The sequence below is a fragment of the Musca autumnalis genome, unplaced genomic scaffold (genome assembly GCF_047663935.1).
Source record: "Musca autumnalis isolate F117 unplaced genomic scaffold, ASM4766393v1 scaffold_5, whole genome shotgun sequence".
NCBI lineage: Eukaryota > Metazoa > Arthropoda > Insecta > Diptera > Muscidae > Musca > Musca autumnalis.
The window spans coordinates 4,533,745-4,559,331 of record NW_027412088.1 but is presented as its reverse complement, the minus strand read 5'-3'; the positions used below and the strand labels follow the sequence as shown (position 1 = coordinate 4,559,331).

At 36.1% G+C, this 25,587-nt stretch overlaps 1 protein-coding gene and 1 long non-coding RNA gene across 2 annotated transcripts in view; one reads left to right on the top strand and one right to left on the bottom strand.

Moving 5' to 3' along the window:
• Positions 1 to 17,764, bottom strand: part of LOC141404846 (uncharacterized) — a 39,479-nt gene extending 21,715 nt beyond the window's left edge. The window contains exon 1 of the mRNA XM_073988614.1: positions 17,457 to 17,764. The gene's annotated coding sequence lies outside the window, so the exon portion shown is untranslated. The remainder of the gene's footprint in view (positions 1 to 17,456) is intronic.
• LOC141404851 (uncharacterized) overlaps positions 1 to 25,587 on the top strand; it is a 312,536-nt gene that overhangs the window by 274,512 nt on the left and 12,437 nt on the right. The window lies entirely within an intron of this gene.

The following is a 25,587-nucleotide window of genomic DNA, read 5'->3' as shown; positions in this document are numbered from 1 at the left end:
GACATGGCTAAATCAACTCCAAATTGTCTGAAACGGATTTCGACCAAACATACTTGGGGTCTAAAACCATTATTTCCATGAGGCACATTTTGCCCGAATGAAAGTGTATATGGTAAATTTCAAATTTCCTTTACAATTACATAGAAAAAAAATTAAAAACTTTTTTGGCGAGCACATCTGCCATTTTTGGTACATGGGTTACGAAAAAAATCGTGGTTTCAAATCTGTTCGCGTTCACAAAATTGGATGCTGCACTCAAAAGTTATATGCGGTTTTACTCTCTTGTAAAGAAAAAATATTTAAAAATTCCTATTGTGCTGTAATAAGAACATGTATATATGAATCGTTAGCAGCATTTGATATCTATCCGTAGATGCTAAAATATTTGCTAAATTTATTTTTATTTTCGCGGAAAATCAAAAAATATTGAAGAAATCTTGAAATAAATTTTATTTATTCTAAATCAGAGGCCAAAAAATCTCTAAAAAAATAATTTAAAAATACGTACAGAATCTAGACAACGCGTAGAAAATGTGAGACCAAAATTATAAAGATCGCGCTTATAACTTGCATATTACAGCAACAACAAAGAACGGAAACTTATTGTTGGAAATTATTTCAAAAATATATTTTTGGTTAAATGCGAAAAATTTGAAAAATAAATGTTGGTAGTTATTCCATTTTTTCGCTAAATTTCCATCCAAATCCTGAAGTATTTTGCTTAAACTTCTACGAAAAAAGTAATTAGTCATCGTGAAAGTATATTTGCTTTCTGTGATAAGCAATAGAAATAAGAAGTACAGAGTAATATTGAAATCACAATCAAAGAAAAAACACAAAAGTTAAAAAGCGTGTAATTCGCGAATCGGTTTAAATCAGTTGAGGTGCATGTGCTTTTCGGATACAGGGAGTCCATGTCTATCAATATGCATGGATTTTCCCATGTTTCATTCAGCGGCCAAAGTGTGCCATCAGTTGCATCTTACTATTCAAAAAACATTCAAGTGGGCAAAAATTGCGCGATGTGCATATGATTATAAGGTGCATCCGATTTCAATGGCCGCCTATTAAAAATACGTCAATATGAATGATTTTAGACAGATTCGTCAAGAACTGCGGATGTGCCACCACATCCTATTTTGGGATAAATAGGGATATTACTCCCGAATCTTTGTAATTTGTGACACCTCTTTTTGGAAAATATTACAATCGCGTATAAAGGATTACATTTATGTAAAAATAATCAAAGAAAGTCGCGGTTCAATTCGCGGAATTGTCAAAATATATTTTTGCAGAATTTTCTACTTTCAAGGTATATATATCCGGCGTTTTAGTGGATGAATTCGAACGCGAAAGGTCTTATTAGATCCGGCACGTAAAAAAACTAAAATCACGCGGGGTTCAGGGGTACCTGTACGACAGTTGTAAATTTTAAAGCCAAAAAATAGGTTTTTTCAGAAAATTTACGCACCAAATTTTGGCCTTTGGGCTCCTATTACTAGGAAGCTGTAGGGAGCACACTCATGAGATATACATCGAACGACGTGGAATCGCGAGTTCTACAATCCTGTAACTAGTTTGAAAATAGTATCCAGTTGCACCATATAATTATAAGAAAAATTCGAAAAACACTGAAATCAAAACTTCAAAATGTCAGCATCGATTTTAGTGGGATGTAGTGTATATATCGAAAAGTCATGCACTAGAACCATGTTTCCCAAGGGGTATTCTTTAGTTCTTTCTTTGAGCACAGGTTTGAATTTTGCGTGGTTTGGCCAGAAATCAAGAAAGAACACAAAAAAACTTGATTACTTCAACACATTTTTCCCATTTTTTTATATTACCACCAACGCAGCTTCCACGAAAATTATTTGTTATGGTCCATATTATCAGATCGTGGCTAAAACACTTCAATTAATATAAATATATTCATATTTTATAAAATATATCAACAGTTCGCGACTTATTAAATGGTGAACCTCAACTTCAACGATTGTAAAACTTTTTTGAATATTACCATATACCCGCGTTATACCCCGGTTACACTTAACCGGATTAACCCAGTGGGTTTGGATTTAAAATGTCAATTCCATAACGCAAACCTCAAATAAATCCTCTCGAAGTGGGTTAACCCGGCAAAAAACTCTATTGTAACCGTACTATTAGCATGAATGCTGAGGTTATAAAAACGGACTATTTTTTTCGTTAAAATCGAAATTTTGGCTTTGACTGTTCACATTTTTTTTTTAATTATGTTTCGCTTAAAGACAATATTATTTGGTTCTTAAAACGCCCATAAAAATATACGTTTTTGAGCTATCGTTGGCATTGCAAAACGCTTTTACATACTGGTCCAAAAGCTATACGATGACACACTGAAATGACTAGCGGGCGCAATATCTATTGAAAAGATATGACTCCCAAAATAAGATCCACTTTCGTAATGGGCTATGTCGGTCCATTCCTTCAAGTGCGACTTTAATCATAATCCACATTTTTGTCTGTAGTTCAAATGTTCAAAAAGGGCCACAAAATTTTGAAAATACCCTAAATACATTCGATCTGTGCGTAGATGAAAGAAGATGTGCTCTTTCAGTTTCTTTGAAAAAAATCATAAAAATTATTTTTGTTGGTCTGCACAACAAGAGATAACCCCTTAATTTTTTAATCTTTAATAAGCAAACATAATCAGACACTAATATTCAGGTTAGGTTAGCTTGAAAAGAGGCGCGATATCGCTACATGTCCGTATGTTTTTACACTTAGGCTAGGGTAGGACCGTTGTGCGCTCTAATTTCGGAAGTCTGAAAGATTATTATTTGGGTTACTTAATTAAGTATTCATCAATTTTGAAATTCTGTGCCATTAACAAAATCTCTTAAGTTTTTTAACTCGCTTTCCCTGATTTGGTTCAGTTCTTTTATAGTGTCACTTCCCAGGAGCTAGTGTCTCAGCGTAGCGAATGCTGGACAATGACAGAGATAGTGTTCCAACGTTTCGTTGTCTTCTCCGCATGCTCTGCATTCACTGCTTTCTGCACAACCTATTTTGTGCAGGTGCGCTTGTAGTCCTAGGTGTCCCGTCAGGACACCTCTAAATAACATACGAATGTCGTTTTTACTCATTTAAAGTAGTTCCTTTGTTTTGTCCTCGTCTGGGTTTCCCCTCTGGGTTTCAATGTTCCAGAGGGATATATGGGCATTTTTGGCCATGCCGCTTTTAAAGGCTTAGTATTGACTAGGCTTATCGTAGTTTGTTCCCTGGCATGCTTTGCCAAGGAGTTAGTTATCTCGTTACCCCTAATCCTTGCATGTCCTGGTACCCATATAATATTAACCGAACCATGATGGGAGTAGTCGTTAATTGACTTTTTACACTGCAAGACAGTTTTTGATTTCGCCGTATTGGTTGTTATAGCTTTAATTGCTGCTGTCATTCTTCCCCTCAGCACCGCTCCATCTGTGAACCCGCAGCTTCCGCTTGGCATCTGTACTAGGGTTCCATCGATCCATATGCCTCTATCCGGTATCAAAATTTTATACAAAGCAGCTTCACTTGTTTCAGGTATACGGTCAGATATAATATGATCTATTGACACACTCATTGTTTTGGTGGTATGCTTGGTGATCTCTTCCGATCCACTCAAAATATTTCAAACTTCTCTACAAGTGGTGTCGTTCGGACTCGGCGATACAAATGAGGTCACTTACTATTGAGATAATATGAATTAGATTGCACTCATACTTGCCCCTTCTGGGATGTTTGTGGAAACAAACATATATAAATAATGTGTTTCCTAAACAATAACGAACATCTAATATAAAATATCAAATAAAACACGCCAACCTCCCCTCTTAAACTCTACAGCATATTCTTCTTTTTCCCAGTCATTAAAAGTAAATACCAAACAAATTATAAATAATAGGCCCAGCTGTGGCCCAATTTTTGTTTACACCAACAATTCATAAAAAAATATCTGTCTGCAAACAGCCATGAAATGAATTTTGCAATCGCAACTACTTAAAAACTGTGATTTGTTGAATCTTCGTTTTTTAACACTTATGGAGCGCGAACAGATTTACCTTTCACCCAAAAATAATATTGCAAAATTGTGGGGGCGTATCTCTGACACAAAATCGTTTTTAGTAAATTAAATATTTGTATTTTTAATTTTCATCACTTAGCCTTTTTTGGAAGTTTTGCTCTGGCGGGCGGGCGGTTGCATAAGTAGAGAAATTTCGTAAACAAATGCTGAGGGTCGATTCGACTCGAGATCGCAGTGAATGTCACCAAATAAAGACATTGCAGAGTGTGTTTGGTTGACTCAAGAACTCTGCCAAACAACATATGCCAGGAGGCAATAACAAGACACCCAACGACCGGTTATAATCAGTAGTGCGTCTGATAGCCTCCTGATGCTGTAACATGGCCAAAAATAGCAACATCAGCTGCCGTATTGTGGTGTGGATGCGTTCGTTAAGAGTGTCATAAACTCGTTTCGATTTAAGGGCACACTATTCCAAGAGATGAATTTTGTTTTTCTGGTTTTGTTGTTGTTTTTTCTCATTTTTGGGTTGTTGTTTTGAGGTTGAACAACAAGAAAACTTGAAACTTGACTTTAAAATCACGTAATAACTTCATTATAATCTCTGTAATTATCATGTTAATAACGACGATGATGATGATCGTTGATGATCATTGCTAAGCCATTCGATTTTCATAGAGTTGAGGTTGGGTGCGAGTGTATGTGCAATGTCCGCTTGTACTGTTGTTGCTGCTGGTATACGATTGGGTGTTATATATCTGCATATGTATGTGTGCCTGCAGCCTAGTCGATGATTTCTGTATTTTTTGGGAGATTCAGAGGAACTCGTTTTGGTGGTTTTCATAAAACTGTGGCCATGGCCATGGAAAAAGACCAGATATTGGTAACATTGTTTCGTTATTTTATCATTAACACGGACATGGACATGAAAGTGTTGTGGTAGTAAATGCAGCAGAGGTAACAGCAACAGCAAAAGCCTGATAAGAAGATATTGTCATCGTACTGTAGCCTTTTAAACCGTTACAGAGCTTATGTACATACTTGCATATGGAATTTATGTGTAGCAGAGTTGGGGTAAGGGGAGTCAGTGTGAACGAGGAGGAAGACAGATGTGCCTTTTGTGCATTTTTGTTAAACTTTGTTTGTTTGGGTTATTACATAACGGTTCGTTAGCTATGTTTACCCAATTGATTATGCAAATGATGGCGACGATGACGAAGATGCCGTTGATGTGATCATGGTTTTATTATTTACAAATTTTGCCGTTTTTTGGGGGGATTTGCTAAAAGCCGGAAGTGTTTTTGATCTGTGGTGGAAGGTTAACGGTGCGTTGGTGTAGTGTTTTCATCTTTCGTTTTCGTTTACTACACCGGCTATAATGAGGGCAGCCATAAATTTTCCTGCCAACAGAAAATGGTAAATCAAGTTTGTTGCTTAAGTCTTTCGTTTTAAAATGCGAAGAGATTAGTTCGTGTTGCTCGACTAATTTGTGTGTTTTATGTTTTTTTTTACTTTCGTATAAACAAGATTATGTTATAACGTTGCTTTTAATGTAGCTATTAATACTCCCCACATTTGTTGCAATTGTTTTGGGAAGATGATGGTTTGCTGCCTTCGCCATTATAAACGCCTCACCTCACCTCACCTTGGTTGCCGTTATCTGCTCTTAAGTAATAATTTCGTCTGTTGCTCTTTTTTACAATTTCGCTTTTTTGTTAATATTTTATTTCATTTATACACTCATGCATCCATTTGCAACCCCATCTCAGGCAGCCAAGCAAAACATTTTTCAATCCCGCATCTGCCTCGGTGTTTTTGTTTTTACGAATTATATTTCCATATCTGCGTTTACATCTGCACAAATAGCACACACACACCGGGTTGGGGGTTGTGGTGGTTATGTTTATTAAACTGCTATTATGATATTACATAAAAAAATAAATTTATTTTTTCGTGTTGTTTTGATTTTGTTAATAATTATTTGAAATGCCTTCAATTGCATAATCATCAATAGAGGCGGCAGCGATGAAGAAGAGTATTCCAAAAAAGCACCACAGACAAAGCACCCCACCATTAAAAGAAGCCACCAAAGTGGCGCTAAACATTTGCATGACACTCTCAGCACGACTTATTGCGAACAGCAACGTAAATATTTCCAGGCGATTGATGGATAGATGGATGGATTACTGAACGGCTGGGATGGGTGGTAAAGAGAAACGAAAAGTAAAGAAGGTGGATGGATGGCTGTTGCTGCATTGGCTGATATTTTTTGTATTTTTGGTGTTTATCTAAGTCATGGCATAGTCTCAGCCTTACTCCGATGTTAGTTTTAGTTTTTGTTCACAAAAAAACAATTGCTTAACCGCGAGCTCAACAGTTTGAGACGCTCGCATAGCAGTTGCGTAGACTTGTTGTGAACTGAATATTTAATAACATTTTTAATACATACTTTTACAAGCAGCGATTCACTTGCTGCTCTCTGCTAAAAGGTGTTTGAACGTTCAAACTGCTTGGGTATTGCATATGAGTGGCTGGCTGTTTGGTTGCTGGAGAGAGTGAGAGAGCGCGCAAGCAAACGGAGGTGAAGGAGGGAGTTGTGCCTTCCCATTTCGTTGGGAGGTGAATATTGTGTATTTTTACGCACTTACCTTACCCAATATTATATTTCACGTTGTTATTTTACCAGTATGGTGTGTTGTTGTTACTGTTGTTGTGGCTGACTTAGTTAATTGACAGCTACAGCATACAACTGCCGTGTTCAAATGACTTTTTTCGTTATTATTGTGGTATTATTTAACACTTTTTTTTCGTTGTCTTACTCCTCTTTCTTCATATGTTTTTAGTTGATTTGTATGAATGTGTGTGCTTTGTTTATAATTGTTGTTGTTGTTGTTGTGTTTTTGTTTTAGCTACGAGTTTTTTCGGAATTAACATAATCAGTCAATATGTGTCAATGCCATGACATAAATTGTTCAGTTTTGTTTTTGTTATTATTTTCATAAAATGGTCATATGGTTCAGGGCTTCCCTCGAACTTAAAATGGGGAGGGATCAAAAACCTTTTCGTGTTTGTGTTACCTTATTTGGGGGAAGTAAATGTGTGCAATGTGTTGACCTCTACATAACGGCAAATATGGTTTTCTGGACCGGCAAGGTCGTGTGTATTCTGTTGCAATTATTGGACATAATGTTATTGAATAGAATCTGAAATGGATGGATATTGAATTTTTCCATAGGGTTATATAATATCGCTTTAAATAAAGTAGGTGGTTGACTTTCGAGAATTTTTATTTGGTGCCTCAAAATGTTTGCTCTGATTTTTATTTTGAGGAATAATCTATTGACAAATTTTAACGAGTTGAGAGATAATCATCCGATTAGAAGAAACTATTCTACAATGCGAAATGGTTTTTTGTTTTAATATCTTATTATTTTATAATATCTTATTTTACAAAATATTCCCAATTGGGATCAATTATAAATAATCACACGGTAGTTTAAATATTTTCCTGTTTTCTTTACTTTTTATTTTTTACAAGCAATATACCAAAATTGTTAAGAAAATTTTGTTTTCATCTGAAAGGTCACGCCTTAAGCTAGTTTCGTATTTTTTTTATTTTTGTTGAAATACATTGAACTGTGTCTTGACAAAAAGCGACAAATGGCCGACCACGAAACACTGTTTTTACTAATGCAGTTTGCTGTGCCCACTGTAGCTAGTAATCGAATAAACCGATCAGCATATGTTTTTGTGGGATCATTAAGAACCTAATAATCTTATCCTTAAGGGAAACGAAATTAAAAATATTCATTAAAAAAAATGGTGATCTGTCAAAATAAAAATTTCAGTTTTAACTAATAAAAAATATAGTTTTATCGTCATAAATCCGTCCATAATTTTTGTTAAAGTCTTTCGCTTAGGGACAAGCTTTTTATGTGTATAATAATCCCGCAATAACATATGAAGATCCGATCATCAGTTTTCGAGCTACAGTGGGCACCGCTTTCAAAAATGCCATTTCGAGAAAAATCACAATGATTTTTTCCTTTCTAACGCTCGTATCTCAGCAACATATTCTATTATACCTAGAGCTGGCAAACTATCGATATTCCCAAAATTTGATATTTTCGATATTTCATTTCAAAAAATCGATAGCTATCGATGTAATCGCTAATTTGTGATCCCCATTAATTTGGAAATAAAAATGGCGGAAAAGTCTATGCGTTTGTTGAAATTGTGCACAAGTGCTCCACAGAAATATAATGGAGAAAAAACAGTTGCTTTTATTTAATAAAAATACACAAAAGTGCAATTTAGTTTACCAAAAAATTTGTACGTGTGACTACGGACTTACTTTTTCACATCTACAAAACCATCTACACATCTAATATCGATAGAAAAAACTATCTATCGATATTGATTTTTTTAAAAGAAAATAATCGATATTATCGATAATGCCACCGTTTTTTGCCGCTCTAATTCTACCTGTACTTTAAAATGGGCAAAGAAAAAATGGTTCGATTTTGTAAAATTTGCAAGAGGCCATAACCCCTTAGAACCTCCTATGGTGCCTAATTAGGGCAACTCGTTATCACAGTAGCTTGTCCCTAACCCATTGTTTCTGCCTCTATTAAAATCATGCTGACAAATGAATCGTCTCTTCTATTAATGGTCGGAAAATGGTTCCTGACGGTATGGTTGGACTTAATTAGAAGAAGTCAGGAATTACGTTAACTTCATATTTTTAGCCATTGTTATATTCATGTTTTATTTAGAGTTGGGCAATTTAGTTCCTAGTTCACAGTCCTAGTTCCAAAACGTATGAGTAACATCATACAAACAAACGTGTTATATTACGTATACGCAATCGCTGTGGACAATTGGAACTCATTACGTATTTCAACAGGCAAAACTCTAGTTTTAATTATGACAATAGAGAGGACTAAATGAATTTCCCCAACTGACATCTATAACATAACTCTGGTGTAAACGATTATATAGAGTATACTTAAAATAGTCCGAAAATACTGTTGTACCATAGCAACTTGTCGCATATTTTAGTATGTATTGTCCAGTGTATTTGCACTAATCCCATCTATCTCCCGCAAGTTCCACTTCAGCACTTGTAATCTGGTCTAGTTTTAATTAAAACTGTTTTCTGCAATCTGTTATATAAGAATTCCACACTTTTTGGTTATAATCTGAATTTGGAAACTAGAAATTTCTCAACACTATGACCATAATTACCCCACTAAGCAGGACAACAAATAAATATTGCCATTTTAAGAAAGTAATCTATTTGGTTTATGGTGACGGTATGTTATGCCCGTCTCTATGTTTGTATTTCTGTGTACATTTGTAATTCACACTATTCAAAATCGCAATACTCCTCATAACATTTCATTGCATGCCCCGTGCCTCCTCCGATGTCGCTAAGACTTAATAAAAACAAAATAAATATATAACAATCTGTGGAGTCGTGGAGTTGCTCGCTCCACCAGGCAAACAAATTCAAAACATTTCAACAACAAATAAGAGAATGTGTTCGCCATTACTCTATTATGATTGCTTTGATTGCCATCACTGCCACCATAACAGTCGCACATTTAAACGCTTACCACCACAACCAGCAGCAGCAGCAGCATTACCTTTGCGAAAAGTAGCAAAACGCAACAGCAGCCAGGCAAAAATTAAATGAATTGTACTTAAAGCCTCCACTACGAAATGGAAGAAATTAAGGCAACGACTGTTCGACCGTCAGCATGTCCGTCCGTCCGACCGTTCGTTATTACATTCATTCGGCTGTGTGGCAAACACAAAGCGGTGTAAAAATAATAATAACAACAGTCAGCAAGTAAGTAACAATAAGACAGCCAAAATAAAATAAACAAATGAAAAGCAATAACAGCATAGCCCCAGCAATAATAACAAAAAAAAAAAAACAGCAGAGCAAAACACAACGCCGGCGCACCTCATCCCTCTTCACCTTGGTGCACTATCAACTACAACAACGGACAAGGAAAAATCCAAACAGTAATAAAATCACTTTCACTGACAGCACAGTGTCACTTTGAATGAACGGTCAGGCCAGGTTGGGTCGGATAATGGTGGCGGCGTATATTGGTGGGATTGAAAAAGCAAACCTGGAATGTTGCTGTGGGGGTCCACCCCAACTTTAGGCAAATCTACTCCCATTTGGTTCCAGTTTATTGGACCTAAAATATAGTTTATACATTGCATCCAATTGTGAATTTGTTGCTCAAAATAAAAGACCTTGAAAATTTTTAATTCAAATTTGCCCAATCGCCAGTTTATATTATTATGTATTGAATGACGCATAACTTTTATCAAATCGACAGTTGTAACAAACGTTAGTTTGTAGGTCGCACTAATTCAAGTGGCTATAACGAATTGAAAGTTGGATGCCTTACGGGTTGTTTTTTGTTGGTGTTGTTATCATATTCAAAAATTATAATCATATTCAGTTTTATTTCAACACCTTTTTGCCAATACTTCGTCTTTTTGTTTCCTAGAGGTAAAACTTTTTTTGAAACAAAGTTTTTTTTAATAAAACGTTTTCATTATTGATTTGTTGTTAATATTCATTTTTATCACTAAGGTATGGAGAGATTTTTAAAAACTATATTTAATATAATAAAAAAAGAGTTGAATCAATGCCATGCATCTTTGACAAATGAAATGAGACACAAAATTTTATATCGGGACGGGGAAAATCTCTTTTAGGGAGATACAAAAATAATTCGCCACCCTGTCTTTTAATACCAGATGACTTTAAGCCAACTGAATAAAGTAATTACAGTCGCACTATCCCTTTATGGGACTAAGTTTAGAACAATAGACATTTGTATACCCTACTCCATAATGTGGAAAGGGTATTATAAGTTTGTTTTGCCCAAAATTCATGTAACACAGTGATATATTCGTCGTAGACCCACATGTAGTATACACTTTTCCATATCTCGACGAGATAAAGCGATTTAGCGAAGTGTGTCTGTCCATCGATTAAAAAAATAATCAAATTCAGATGCATTATGGATCATAAAGCTCGATTCCAAAGAGAAATTAATAAAAAAAATAATAAAATGATCTTCGCCTGAAAAAGGCAACATTTTCAAATAAATAAAATCAGCTGAGCCAGGCTGGGATTTGCACCCACGTCCTTGAAAAACACAGGAAAAAAGTGTTGTCACGGCGTGTTAGCGTTCAGAGCCAAACTCTTTACTTTCAAAGGCAGCGCTAAGCGTTTGTCATGAAAGCACAACTAAATGGGAAAATCCCCACTGTTGTTGTAAAAAACAAAACAAAATGCATTTGAAAGAAGAAAAGTTCGAGGACATCGAAGCCGCTCCACATCCGTTATGTCTGAAGAGCCTTAACCGAAGGCGAAACATGCATGTCACATAGTGGTGGGTGTGTGGGTTCGAATCGTCGGCTTTCCTTTTTCAGATGCATTATGGATCATAAAGCTCGATTAATTAAAAATTAATACTAAAAATTATCTTCGCCTGAAAAAGGCAAAATTTTCAAATAAAAGAAATCAAACTTCAGGCCGTATGGACCTTTCGTTGCGATATTTTGTTTGGCCAGAGACTGGCAGAAATTTATCTTGAATGAAATCAGTATGATAAAACCGTTCGTGTTTTCATCTTGGCCTTTATCTTCATACTCCCTAAGATAATGGTCCAAAAGCAAAAACAGTGGTTCAGAATCGCTTTTTCCTCTGTAACTTTTAAACGGATAGTTTATAATTTTTATACATCTAATGCGGTCTAGTAGTTGCAGTGGAATTCAAGGTCAAAGTTAAAATTTTGATTTTTTTCCATATTTTGCATCAAAATATCAGTGATTTTGAGTTTTTCATATGTTCCAATATAATAAAAAAAGAGTCAAAAACCAATAAACGAACCATAGAAATACCAACAAATTGAAAAAAATATATAAATTTTCAAAAATTGTAATTTTTTTTCAAATAAAACTCATATAAAAACTCTTGTGGCCTGTTTTTCTAATACGATTCGAATTCAAATTCGTTCGAATTACTAACAATCTTCTTTTGTTCAAAAAAATGTTTGTTTGATTGAAAACAAACAAGTACAAAAGTGTCAGTCGGCTTTGCCGACAGATATATACCCTCAGCCAAAGTGAAGCGAAACTTTTACCTCCGCACAGATCGAATGTATTTCAGGTCTCTTCAGAATTTGGCCCATTTTGGACATTTGAACTTGCCGACAATAATGTGGAATAGGAATTAACTGCGCTAAGACACAAATGTTGAACTTTTGTAGGGCAGGTACTCTTAGGGAGGACCTATATTGGCCAGAAGTTTAACTAAATTTTGATAAAATATTACGAGATCCAAAGTGATATATTTTAAATATTGGGGAGAAGTACCGAAAGTTGTGGACCGGTATTGCCCATGTGACTAAGTTTGGATATAATATGACGAAGACCAAATGTTGGACCAAATCGGTTGAACAGTTCAAGAGTTATTGTGTTCTTCGACCGCCACATATGGTGACATAGGGGTTTTTTACACCTTTCGGGCTGTTTTCGCAAGAAATATGGACTTACCCCTGAAAAAACTTTTACCGTCGTAATGGTGGTAGCGTATGCAAATAGCTTCAACAAAAATCCAAGTGATTCGATAGCAGGTCTTAAAGTGAACTTTAAATTTTGTGTGAGAGGTACCAGAAGGAGTAGACAAATTTAGTCCATATTCGAACCTGATCTATATCTGGTAGATATATTAGGAATGTGCAAAGTATGGATTACATCGGTCACTCATTTCAAGAGTTATCGTGCGCAAAATTTTTCCGAACATTTCTGAAGTTCTGTGGGGGAGGTACCTGAAGGAGTGGACCGATTTAGCCCATCTTCGAATTTAAACTATGTTTTGGTAAAATATTACGAAGGCCAAATTTTGGACCGAATCGAAAGATCCGTTCGAGAGTTATATTGTCCATATTGGAACCTCATTTAAAACTGGTAGAAATTTCATAATGTGCAAAGGATGGACCAAATCGGTTGCTCCCTTCAAGAGTTATCGTACGCACAAATTTTCCGAACATTTTCGAACTTTTGTGGGGGAGGTACCGGAAGGAGTGGACCGATATAATCCATCTTTGAACTTGAACTAAGTTTGGACAAAATATTACGAAATCCAAATTTTGGACCGAATCGGCAGATCCGTTCGAAAGTTATCTTGCGCTCCAACCACTACACACGGGTTTTTTGTAACTTTCAGGCTATTTTCTCAGGAAGTATGGACTTGCCCCTAATGAGACTTACAGCGTCGTATAGAGGACAGCGAATACAGCTTGCGTAAACAAAAATCAAAGAGATTCGAGACCAGATCCTAAACTGAACTTTTCCGAAATTTTGTGTGGGAGGTACCCGAAGGAGTGGACCGATTGAGTCCACATTGGAACCTCATCTAAGTTTGGTAGAAATTACACGATGTGCAAAGTATGGACCAAATCGGTTGTTCCCTACAAGAGTTATCGTGCGCACAAGTTTTGCGACAATTTTTGAACATTTGTGGGGGAGGTACCTGAAGGAGTGGACCCATATGGCCCATCTTTGAACTTAAATCGAATCTGGACAAAATATTTCGATACCCAAAATTTGAACCGAATCGATTGATCCGTTCGAGAGTTATCGTGCGCACCAGCCAGCCAGACAGACAGACAGACGGACAGACAGACGGACGGACATTGCTAGATCTACTCAAAATTGTCTGAAACGGATATCGTACAAACATACTTGGGGTCTAAAACCATTATTTCGATGAGGCACATTTTTGGTCGTATCAAAGTGTAAATACCCTCTTTAGCCTAAAGGCTGAGGGTATAAAAATGAATCAAATATCTTAAGAACAAGTAAAAAAGTGTCAGTCGGCTTTGCCGACAGATATATACCCTTAGCCAATGTGAAGTGAAACTTTCACCTACGGACAGATCAAATGTATTTAAGGTCTCTCTTTTTGGAAATTTGAACTTGCCGACAAAAATGTGGATTAGGAATTAACTGCACTAAGACACTTTTGGGGGGGAGGACCGTTATGGGCCATTTTAGAAGTTAAACTAAATTTTGACAAAATATTTGGAGATCCAAAGTTTGGACCAAATTGGTTGCCACATTCAAGTGATATCGTCATAGCATTTTAGCGACATTTTTTAAATATTGGGGAGAAGTACCAGAAGTTGTGGACCGGTATTGCCCCATGAAACTATGTTTGAATATAATATGACGAAGACGAAATATTGGACCAAATCGGTTGAACAGTTCGAGAGTTATCGTGCTCTCCGACAGCCACATATGGTGACATAGGATTTTTTACACCTTTCGAGCTGTTTTCCTAAAAAAATATGAACTTGCCCCTGAAAAAACTTTTCGAGAGCAGTTCTTAAAGTGAACTTATCCGATATTTTGTGTGAGAGGTACCAGAAGGAGTAGACAAATATAGTCCATATTCGAACCTGATCTATATCTGGTTGATATAGTAGGATGTGCAAAGTATGGGTTACATCGGTCACTCCGTTCAAAGGTTATCGTGCGCACCATTTTCCGAACATTTTTCAACTTTTGTGGGGGAGGTACCTAAAGGAGTGGACCGATATGGCTTATCTTCGAATTTAAACTATGTTTGGACAAAATTTTACTAAGGTTAAATTGTGGACCGAATCGGCAGATCTGTTCGAGGATTATCTTGCGCTCCAACCACATCACACGGTGTCATAGGGGTTTTTTGCAACTTTCAGGCTAGGAAGTGTGGACTTTCCCCTAATGAAACTTGTACCGTCGTATGGGGAGCAGTGAATACAAGTTGGTAAAACAAAAATCAAAGCGATTCGCGAGCAGGTCCTTAACTGAACTTATACCAAATTTTGTGTGGGAGGTACTCGAAGGAGTGGACCTATTGAGTCCATATTGGAACCTCATCTAAGTCTGATAGACATTTCACGATTTGCAAAGTATTGACCAAATCGGTTACTCCCTTTAAGAGTTATCGTACGTACAAATTTTCCGAACATTTTCGAACTTTTGTGGGGAGGTACCTGAAGGAGTGGACCGATATAACCCATCTTCGAACTTAAACTAAGTTTGGATAAAATATTGCGATAGCCAACTTTTGGAACAAATCGTTTCATCCATTTGAGAGTTATCGTGAGCACCAGCCAGCCAGACAGACAGACAGATGGACGGACATTGCTAAATCGATTCCAAATTGTCTGAAACACATTTCGTCCACACATACTTGGGGTCTAATGCCATTATTTCGATGAGGCACATTTTGCCCATATGAAAGTGTATGTATATACCCTCGTTAGCATAAATGCTGAGGGTATAAAAAACAGAAATTTGCTAGTAGTTCGAATCATCTTGGATTAGAATCGTCTCAGTGAAACAGGCAATTATATTAAAAAATCTATTTGTGTAAAAAAACTATAATTAATATGGGAAACCTATGGAAAAACGACATATTTTGCCCATGTAATTTCAATATATTTAAAAAAGTGTTAAACGGACGGAACTGAACTATCTCCTTCTCCACAAATTCGCAAAAATTACATATTTTCTAAAATTGGGGAAAAATTTCGTTTTTCAGAGCGCACCACGCCCACAGCTTACAAAATATTTCGTCCTTATTTTTTGGTTTCTTTAGTTTCAACATGATTATTATCGAATCCCATATAGAATTAACAATCGGTGACAAAAATGATTTATGAACACGATTACTTCTATTCCTATATGGCCGATACTTTGCACGTCATAAAATTTCAAACGTGTATCAAGTTAATTTAATTGTAATTATTTAAAGTAGTCCGATTGTTTTTAACTTTTCTGAAAATGTACTTATTTAACAATAATTGTTTCTCTGTAGCCAAATTTAAATTGAAAACATTCGGTTTTAGTTTTCATACACGTACATACATCACCATGTGTATGCAGTTAAGTCAAGAGAACGGAAATACATATTTTTAAAAACTTTGAGATAAGTCGTTTATCCCGAAATGATCTTAGGATGGTCAACATTTTCCAAAAATGGAGTTTTGTTAAGAAAAACTCTGATATAATGGTTTTCCAGCTCTGTATGTCGGAAACCAATGCGAATTATTTCTTATTATCTAAGTAACATATGCAATAGATAAAGCGATAAACAAATATGTGTGAAAACATGCAAATTCTTGTGCCTATAAATATTTTTTAAATATAACACTGCTGTCGTAAGAAGTACTTCTAACAGTTATAAGTATGACTCTTATTTTGGCTTCCATTCTTACAAAAATGAACGTAAGAAAACTAATGCAAAAGAAAGCAATTATAAAATTTCCTTGCACTTAATTGGCTTTAATTGCATACCCTTCCAAATTTGTTGAAAAAAAAAATTCCTTTGCAATGCCAAATTGGCAATACTCTTGAAGGATGTTGCGGTGTTTTTACGACTATTTGCTGAGCTGTTGTTTTTTTAACTAATTTCCCATTTTTTTGTGAATTTCACAATTTCACCAATCATTGTTAAGTTTATTTATATTTTGAAACATTAATTTGTTTTTAGGTATGAATTTTTTCCCACATCTTAATTTGTTTGTGCATTTCGGACCACATGAATTTTTTGGAACAGTAAAAGCGATGCTATGGCATTCATATATTTAGATATTCAAAACACAGTCTATCTCTCGCGCGATCCAATAAAACGAAACAACAATCAACAATTAAAATAGAAAAGAAAACATAACGACAACATACAGTATTCCAAACAGGAGTCACCACAACAAATACACTCTTGCCATATATTGACAACAACAACAATACGAAAACAATCTCAGTCACCAATCAAGTGGACAGACAGACAGACAATCAAGAAAAAGTAATGCAAATACAATCGCAGTTCAGTAGAAAAAAACTCAGATAATTATTTTTTGAGGTTTCGGACAATGGTGGTTATCGATTTGCGGTAAGGAGCCAACCAGCATCAATGCCAGCACAACATGTGGCCGGTCACAAGCAAATCGTTGGAGTCTATCGAAATGGTCGACTTGTAATGTTGCAATCTTTACAAACAATTGTTGTCACTGTGACAACAACTTCAGCTCTTTGCATTGGTTCTGCTTTCAATAGTTTATAATTATAACTCACTAAAGTTTAACGGCTTTTGGAGGCAACATGCAACTTGTTGCATACAACCAACAACACAAAACACTTTGTTCAATTTCCTTTTATTTTCAAATTTTGTTTTCATTTCTTTCCAGTATTTTTTGCTGTTTTTCTTTTATTTCCTTTTGTAGTAATTTGAAATTGCCTTTGCAGCACATTTGCCATTTGTGTTTTGGTTTTGTTTGTTTTTCTCAGCATAATCCTTTTTGCAAGTAGAAGAAGAAACACTTACACTTTATCACCAATAACCAATTCACAAAACTTGAAGACGTTTTTGGTTTCTTTTTCAAATGTAAGTCTTTCTTCAAGCCCGTAGCGCGTGCCGCGTTTAGACCCAACGACGTTTAATCAACAATTAATCAAAACAAATAGCGGAGAGCGCGTTATACTCCAACGGCGAATGGCGAAAAGAAACGAAACGAAAAAATTAACCGAAATAATGGGCTTATTGCCAAGCGTGCAAACAAATTAAAACGACCTTCTTGAGTCGAGTCTCAAAGAAGTCTGACGCGCATGAGTATTGTGAGCGTTGTAAACACCGCTTACGAATTGGTCGAAAAAGCGAAATAAAACAGCTGTATCTTGTGTTGTTTTTGTTGTGTTGATAATGCTGCTCTGCTCAAAGCACTCTACCATAGCTGACTGGATTGGAGCAGATTGTGGTTTTGCAGTGAAAAAAGCTTTAAATTTTGGGTTATTTTTCGTTTGCAGAGTTTTATTTGCTTTTAGTCAGCAAATTATCTCTACTCTGTCCTAGCTTATAATTGTTGGACGAACGATGAGAGAGTGCGATTGGATAACCTCATATTGCATTACTTGCAATGATCCTGCTGGCTACTGCTGCAAATGCATTCACCGTAAAAAAAGCTCCACTGAAAACAGCTGTGTCGGTTGTAATTATTCGCATCATCGACGTAATGATGAGGCAATAACAAATTCAAAAATACAGTAACGAGCATGAGCGTATCAAATTGTTATTCATATATAGAAAAAGGGGGAGCGATCCTATTGTAATGACTAATTGTAAATCATCCAAATATTTATCGTACTCATGAAATCTGGGATGTTGGAAACCGAACCTATAATTTAAATCTGACCAATACATCGGTACACGTTCGTTAATCAACCTTTAGAACATGGTATTGAAAACACAAAAATAAATTTCCAGTAATTAAGTGCAAATTGAATCCACGAGTCTTGATAAAAAATAATATTTCAAGTTTCCGTGGAATTTTTCGAAAATTAACATTAAATTCATAATATTGGTGAAGAACCAATGACATGAAATTAAAGAAAAAGACCCCCAAGATATACATATATACTTGGGTATGACTCTCGATTTTATCATACCGAACACCATTATATGGATGGGTACAGCGGGATAACAGCGTTGTTTTGGTTCGGAATATACATATACACAATATTTGTGAGACAGGATTTCATTTCCATTCTATAACGAATATCTCTGTATCCACAAGGTGTACTTTTTTATCTGTATTTTTTCTATGACACTTATATAACGTTAACAAAGGAAGAAAAAACGCCATATTAGAGAGTTTTGAAATGTAGGAGCGACATTATATACATATATAAAAATAAGTGCGGCATTATTTTATTATACCCTCAGCATTTATGCTAACGAGGGTATGTACACTTTCATACGGGCAAAATGTGCCTCATCGAAATAATGGTTTTAGACCCAAGTATGTTTGGACGAAATGTGTTTCAGACAATTTGGAGTCCATTGAGCAATGTCCGTCCGTCTGTCTGTCTGTCTGGCTGGAGCGCACGATAACTCTCGAACGGATTAACCGATTCGGTTCAAATTTTGGCTTTCGTAATATTTTACCCAAATTTAGTTTAAGTTCGAAGATGGGCTATATCGGTCCAGTCCTTCCGGTACCTCCCCCACAAAAGTTCGAACATTTTCGGAAAATTTGTGTGCACGATATTTCTTGAAGGGAGTAACCGATGTGGTCCCTACTTTGCCCATCGTGAAATGTGTATTAGATAAGGTTTCAATATGGACTCAATCGGTCCACTCCTTCGGGTACCTCCCACACAAAATTTCGGAAAAGTTCAGTTTAGGGCCATCGCTCGAATCGCTTTGAGTTTTGTTTTAGCAACATGTATTCACTGTCATCCATACGACGGAACAAGTTTCATCAGGGGCAAGTCCATACTTCCTTAGAAAATAGCCTGAAAGTTGCAAACCCCCTATAACACCGTGTGATGTGGTTGGAGCGTAAGATAACTCTCGAACGGATCTGCCGATTCGGTCCAAAATTTGGCCTTAGTAATATTTTGTCCAAACATAGTTTAAGTTTGAAGATAAGCCATATCGGTCCACTCCTTCAGGTACCTCCCCCACAAAAGTTCAAAAATGTTCGGAAAAATTGTTCGTACGGTAACTCTTGAAGGGAGTGGCCGAATTGGTCTATACTTTACACATCCTAATATATCTACCAGATATAGACCAGGTTCAAATATGGACTATATTTGTCCACTCCATCCGGTACCTCCCACACAAAATTTCGGATAAGTTCACTTTAAGACCTGCTATAGAATCCCTTTGATTTTTGTTGAAGCAACTTGCATTCGCTGCCTCAGTGAAGATGGTAAACGTTTTATTAAGGGTATGGCCATACTTCTTGAGCAACCAGCCCGAAAAGTGTAAAAACCCCCTATGGCACCATATGTAGTGGCTGAAGATCCACTTCCATAATCGTCAATGTCGATCCATTCCTGTTAGTATCTCCTCCGCAAAACTTTTGATCTTTAATCCTAATCAACATTTTTGTCGATTCAAACGCCCAAATTTTGAAAAAAACCCCTAAATACATACGTATTTTGTGGAAAAAAAATTTTTCAATATACACAGGCTGAGGGTATATCTCTGTCGGCAAAGCCGACTGATACTTTTTTACTGGTTTTTAGCTCAGTTTCAAATTACGAAAATGGGCTATATGGTTCACTCATTTTTAGCTTAAATGTAGTAATCTGATTTTTTTATACGACCGTTTGATTACAATTGCAAAAGTCGTATGGAAGGAAGGCTATGCTTTCTGAGCAATAATAAGAAATAAGCTTTTAAAAAATAAGGTTAACAGCCCCCAAATTAAGTGAGCAGAAAAACCATAATTTGTCCAAAATTTGTGCATTGTAATATTTGTTCCAAACACACATAAATTACGAATAAGAATTACTTGGTCCACTTCTTCTTGTAACTTCCCCATACATATGTTCCCACAAATTCCCTGAGGGACTGTTGAGATTGCTCTCATATCAATGAGTGCACACAGATTCATATTGGTTCAATTATATGCAACCTACTTTTAATCGCCAAGTCCGAACGTCGTTTCTTACGATACCCCTTATAGATAAGTTTTTCATGGCTCAGGAAATACAATACGCTGTGTGGATTTGTAACTTCCAAACTAATTGAGAAAATCTTTCGAAATCTGGTTGTTGTAAGAGGTTGAAGAGATGTCGTCTGCCTTATTTCCCCTTAAATAATGAAATCACCAGAGGTTGTAGGAAATCTGCATATAGAGTGTTTAAGTGTACCTGTGAATTTGAGGGTTATGTCTGTGATGTTATGGATATGTTTGAATATAATATCACTTGTTATGTGATTTGGATTGTGTATTGAAAAAAACTTCGGTACTTGAACATATGGTCTTCATGTCAATAGGGCGCAGGTCTCTGAGCCGAGCTCTAAAATAGAACAAACGTGCTATATATTGAGGACGAGGTTCCTGTCTGACATGTGGCAAATGTCATCAACGCCTTGTATGATTTTGGTCTGACACGTGTTGAATATATCTGTCAAATTATCGATAGACTGACAAACGTTTTGATTACTGTGGTAACACGAAGGTTACGTTGGCCACCAAAACAAGTTATTTGGGTTATCTGTATGTAAAACATAATTGCTTCTGAGTCCGATATAAACAAAGCTTTACGACAGCGTTCAAAACAAAATTCCGACTATCGATAGTTTGTCAGCTCTAGTATTGAGGATTTTAAACCAGCCAGATCTCATTTGAGGCTCTCAGCGCCAAAACGGTCTAACCAAAAAAATCAAACTGACCATAAAGATTTAAGCGGCACTTTCTAAAATCCTTACTTAAAAAACTTCCTATTTCATTGTAGAACACTAGGTTATAGTACCTACTGAAACAATGCAATATTGTGTTTTTATATCCTCAGCATTATGCTAACTATATACCCTCGTTAGCATAAATGCTGAGGGTATAAAAACACAATATTGCATTGTTTTAGTAGGTAGTATAACCTAGTGTTCTACAATAAAATAGGACAAAATGTGCCTCATCGAAATAATGGTTTTAGACCCCAAGTATGTTTGGATGAAATGTGTTTCAGACAATTTGGAGTCGATTTAACCATGTCCGTCCGTCTGTCTGTCTGGCTGGTGCCCACGATAACTCTTAAACGGATCAACCCATTCGGTCAAAAATTTGGCTTTCTTAATATTTTGTGCAAACTTAGTTTAAGTTCGAAGATGGGTTATATCGGTCCACGCCTTCGGGTACCTCCCCCACAAAAGTTCGAAAATGTTCGGAAAATTTTTGCGCACAATAACCACTTCTTCGGATACCTCCCACACAACATTTTGGAAAAGTTCAGGTCCTAAACCTGCTCTCGAATCGCTTTGATTTTTGTTGTAGAATCTTGTATTCACTGCCCCCATACGACGGTAAAAGTTTCATCAGGGGCAAGTCCATACTTCCTGAGAAAATAGCCTGGGAGATGAAAGGTGGTTGGAGCGCATAACTCTTGAACGGATCTGAAGATTCGGTCCAAAATTTGGTCTTCGTAATATTTTGTATAAACTTAGTTTAAGTTAGAAGATAAGTCATATCGGTTCAATCTTTCAGGTACCTCCCCCACAAAAGTTCAAAAATGTTCGGAAAATTGTGCGCACGATAACTCTTGAAGGGAGTGATCGATTTGGTCCTTACTTTACACGTCCTAATATATCTACCAGATATAGATCAGGTTCGAATATGGACTATATTTGTCCACTCCTTTGGGTACCTCCCACACAAAACTTCGCATAAGTTCACTTTTAGACCTGCTCTCGAATCGCTTTGATTTTTGGCAAAAGTTTTTTAGGGGCAAGTCCATATTTCTTGAGAAAACAGCTCACATATGGCACCATATGATCAACCGATTTAGTCCAAAATCGTCACATTTTGTCCAAACTTAGTTTCAGTTCAGTCGGATCTCCTAATATTTTGTCCAAATTTAGTTTAACTTCTAAAATGGCCCATATCTCTACTCTCATAAGGTCACCTCCTCTACAAGAGTTCAACAATAGTGTCTACGAGGGCAGTTCGGAAACTTCTTAGCCTAGCACAAAAAGCGCGGTATAAACAGAAAAAAGTTAAGTGTTTTGGAAACTTCCATTTCTGTTATGAACACATGTTAAATTTTGTTTCGATCTGGTAACTCCTTCATATAGAAACAGGTGTTCAAAAAAGACGCATCCGCAATTTTTTTACAAAGGAAAAATTAGAAATGCTTGCTGTCATTAAACATTTAGATAAAAAAGGTTTATCGGGACAAGAAATTCATAATGATATGGTGAATGTGTTAGGTGAAAGTGCTCCTTCATATGCAACAGTAAAAAATTGGGTTGCTGAAATTAAACGTGGTCGTACAAGCATTGAAGATGAACCACGTAGTGGACGTCCAAAAACAGCAACAACAACAGAAATTGTAGCCAAAGTGCATGATATGGTATTAAGTGATCGACGAATAAAAGTGCGTGAAATTGCTAATATCATGGGCATCTCAAATTTTAATTTTGCATGAAGAACTACAGATGGAAAAGCTTTCTGCAAGATGGGTGCCGCATTTGTTAACAGTCGATCAAAAACGCATAAGAATGAACATTTCTCAAGCCTGTTTGGATCGTTTTTAGCGAAATAAAATGGATTTTAAGCGTCGTTTCATAACTGTTGACAAGACATGGATCCACCAGTATACTCCAGAGACAAAAGAACAATCCAAACAATGGACTGAAGCTGGAGGAAGTGCCCCAAAGAAGGCAAAAACAATTCAATCGGCTGGTAAGGTTATGGCAACGTTTTTTGGGACTTCAAAGGTATTTTATTGATTGACTATCTGCAAAAGGGTAACACAATAAATTCAGAGTACTATTGCAACCTTTTGGATCAATTAAATGTACAAATTCGTGAAAAACGTCCTGGCGTACACCACAAAAAAATAATTTTTCATCAAGACAACGCACCAGCGCACAAGAGTTTTTTAACAATGGCTAAAATCAACGAATTAAAGTACGAGTTGCTTGACCACCCACCTTATTCTCCTGATTTACCTCCCAGTGACTTTTACTTGTTCCCAAATCTAAAAAAAAATCCTTGCTGGCAAGCGTTTTACCTCAAATGAAGATGCAATTACAGTTGTAAACCACTATTTTGAAGACCTTGAGGAAAACTATTTTAATCAAGGGATAGAATTGCTAGAAAAGCGTTGGACTAAGTGTATTGAAGTTTCAGGAGATTATATTGAAAAATAAAAATATTTTTTAAAAACTAACTATTCTCTTTCATTGATAGGCTAAGAAATTTCCGAACCGCCCTCGTAAGTGCAGTTTAGGGTCTGTTCGAAGATCCTTTGAAAATGTATACCGATGCTGTTCGTTGTGGTCCTGTTACAGCGATATTATATTTTGCGAGGACCATGGTTCCTTGCATACTAGTGGGCGCGATATCTATCGAAACGATGTGACTCCCAAAATAAGATTCACTATGGACTATGTCGGTACATTTCTTTAATCCTAATCCACATTTTTGTCGGCAAGTTCAAATGTCTAAAAAGGGCCACAAAATTCTGAAAATACCCTAAATACATTCGATATCTCCGTAGATGAAAGTTTCGATTCACATCTCTGTCGGAAAAGCCGACTGATACTTTTTTACTTGTTTAGTATTCATTTAAAAATGTTCCCGTCAGATCCATTTAGCCACTTTGATTTATTTTCTTAACATGTTGGTATGAATGACCTTTGACGATACAGCCGTTGGCATGTCCGATGGTATTACATCCTGGATGTAGGGTTTGTATTGTCGAACGATATTCCACTGGAAATGCAAACAACTTCTACTGAAAGCACATATTGAGACTACAAAAACTTAATTGGGTTTTGTGTTCTTAGATCGGGTATAGATTTTATGGCCTCATCTAAACCGACCTAAAATGAGCCTTTTTTCCAGTGATCGGACCTTTTTCTCCGAAGCTAATAAGAATTTTGCTTTGTAGTCTTCAGCAATATTGTAGCCCTAAAGTAGTAGAACTTATGTGTCAAACAGATGATCTAGGAAAAGCTGCATCTAGCGCATCAAACTCATTAAAATATAGAAAAGTTTACATAATTTCTGAAATTCTGGTCAGTAACAACTAAACTGTTGGAATTTGAAACCAGTAGCCATTCTAAAAATGTTCCAAATAATGTGACCATCAATTCTTCAGAACATTCCGAAACCCTGAAATTGTTATTTCACGTTGTTTAAGAGGTATTTCATAACATACCTTTTACAAAGCTTATTTAAAACAATGTTCATACAGGCTGTTTATTCTCATGTTGGGGATTTCAATTAATTATTGAAATATTTACCAAATTGTTGTTGAAAAATTTGCTATAAACAAAGCGATAGAGGCATTTTACAACAATATAATGTTCTGAAGATTTGTGTGTTACATTCCAGAGAATAATTTCCCAAAATGTAACATTAAGAAGAATTTAATTTTTTGGGAGATACGCTGCGAAATATACACAAATTATAGAATTTTTAGATATATTATAAAATTTGAGACAATAAATGCAGTTTTTCGAGTTCACTATTCCTCCAAATATTTTCTTCTTGCTCTTATCTACAAGTTTGCTCCAGATGTCAAAACAAGATTCGTATTAGTTTCAGAGATACAGCCCCAATTTGTTTTAAAAATTCGTTATTTAACTATGTTTAGATGAGGCCATAAAAACCGAACCCGATCTAAGAAAACAAACCCCAAATATGGTTTTCGCCTATTGGTCCTCTACTTTCATAAAATTCTGGACAGAAGTTGTTTGCACGCAATTGGCTCAAAAATGTTGCACAGTGTAATGAGCCACGACATGAGTGGGAACAGAGTAATTTTGAACCGAGTTACTGACTGTTTTATAAGTAGTCTTCATGACCTACCTCGTTGTCCTCACCCCAACACGTGACATAAATGGATTTTACTTCTGATTTCATTTTATTTTCTTCTTGAAATTTGTTTCTATGACGGCTGCATGTTTTTAGATAGATAGTGAAGAGGTTGTTGAAGAT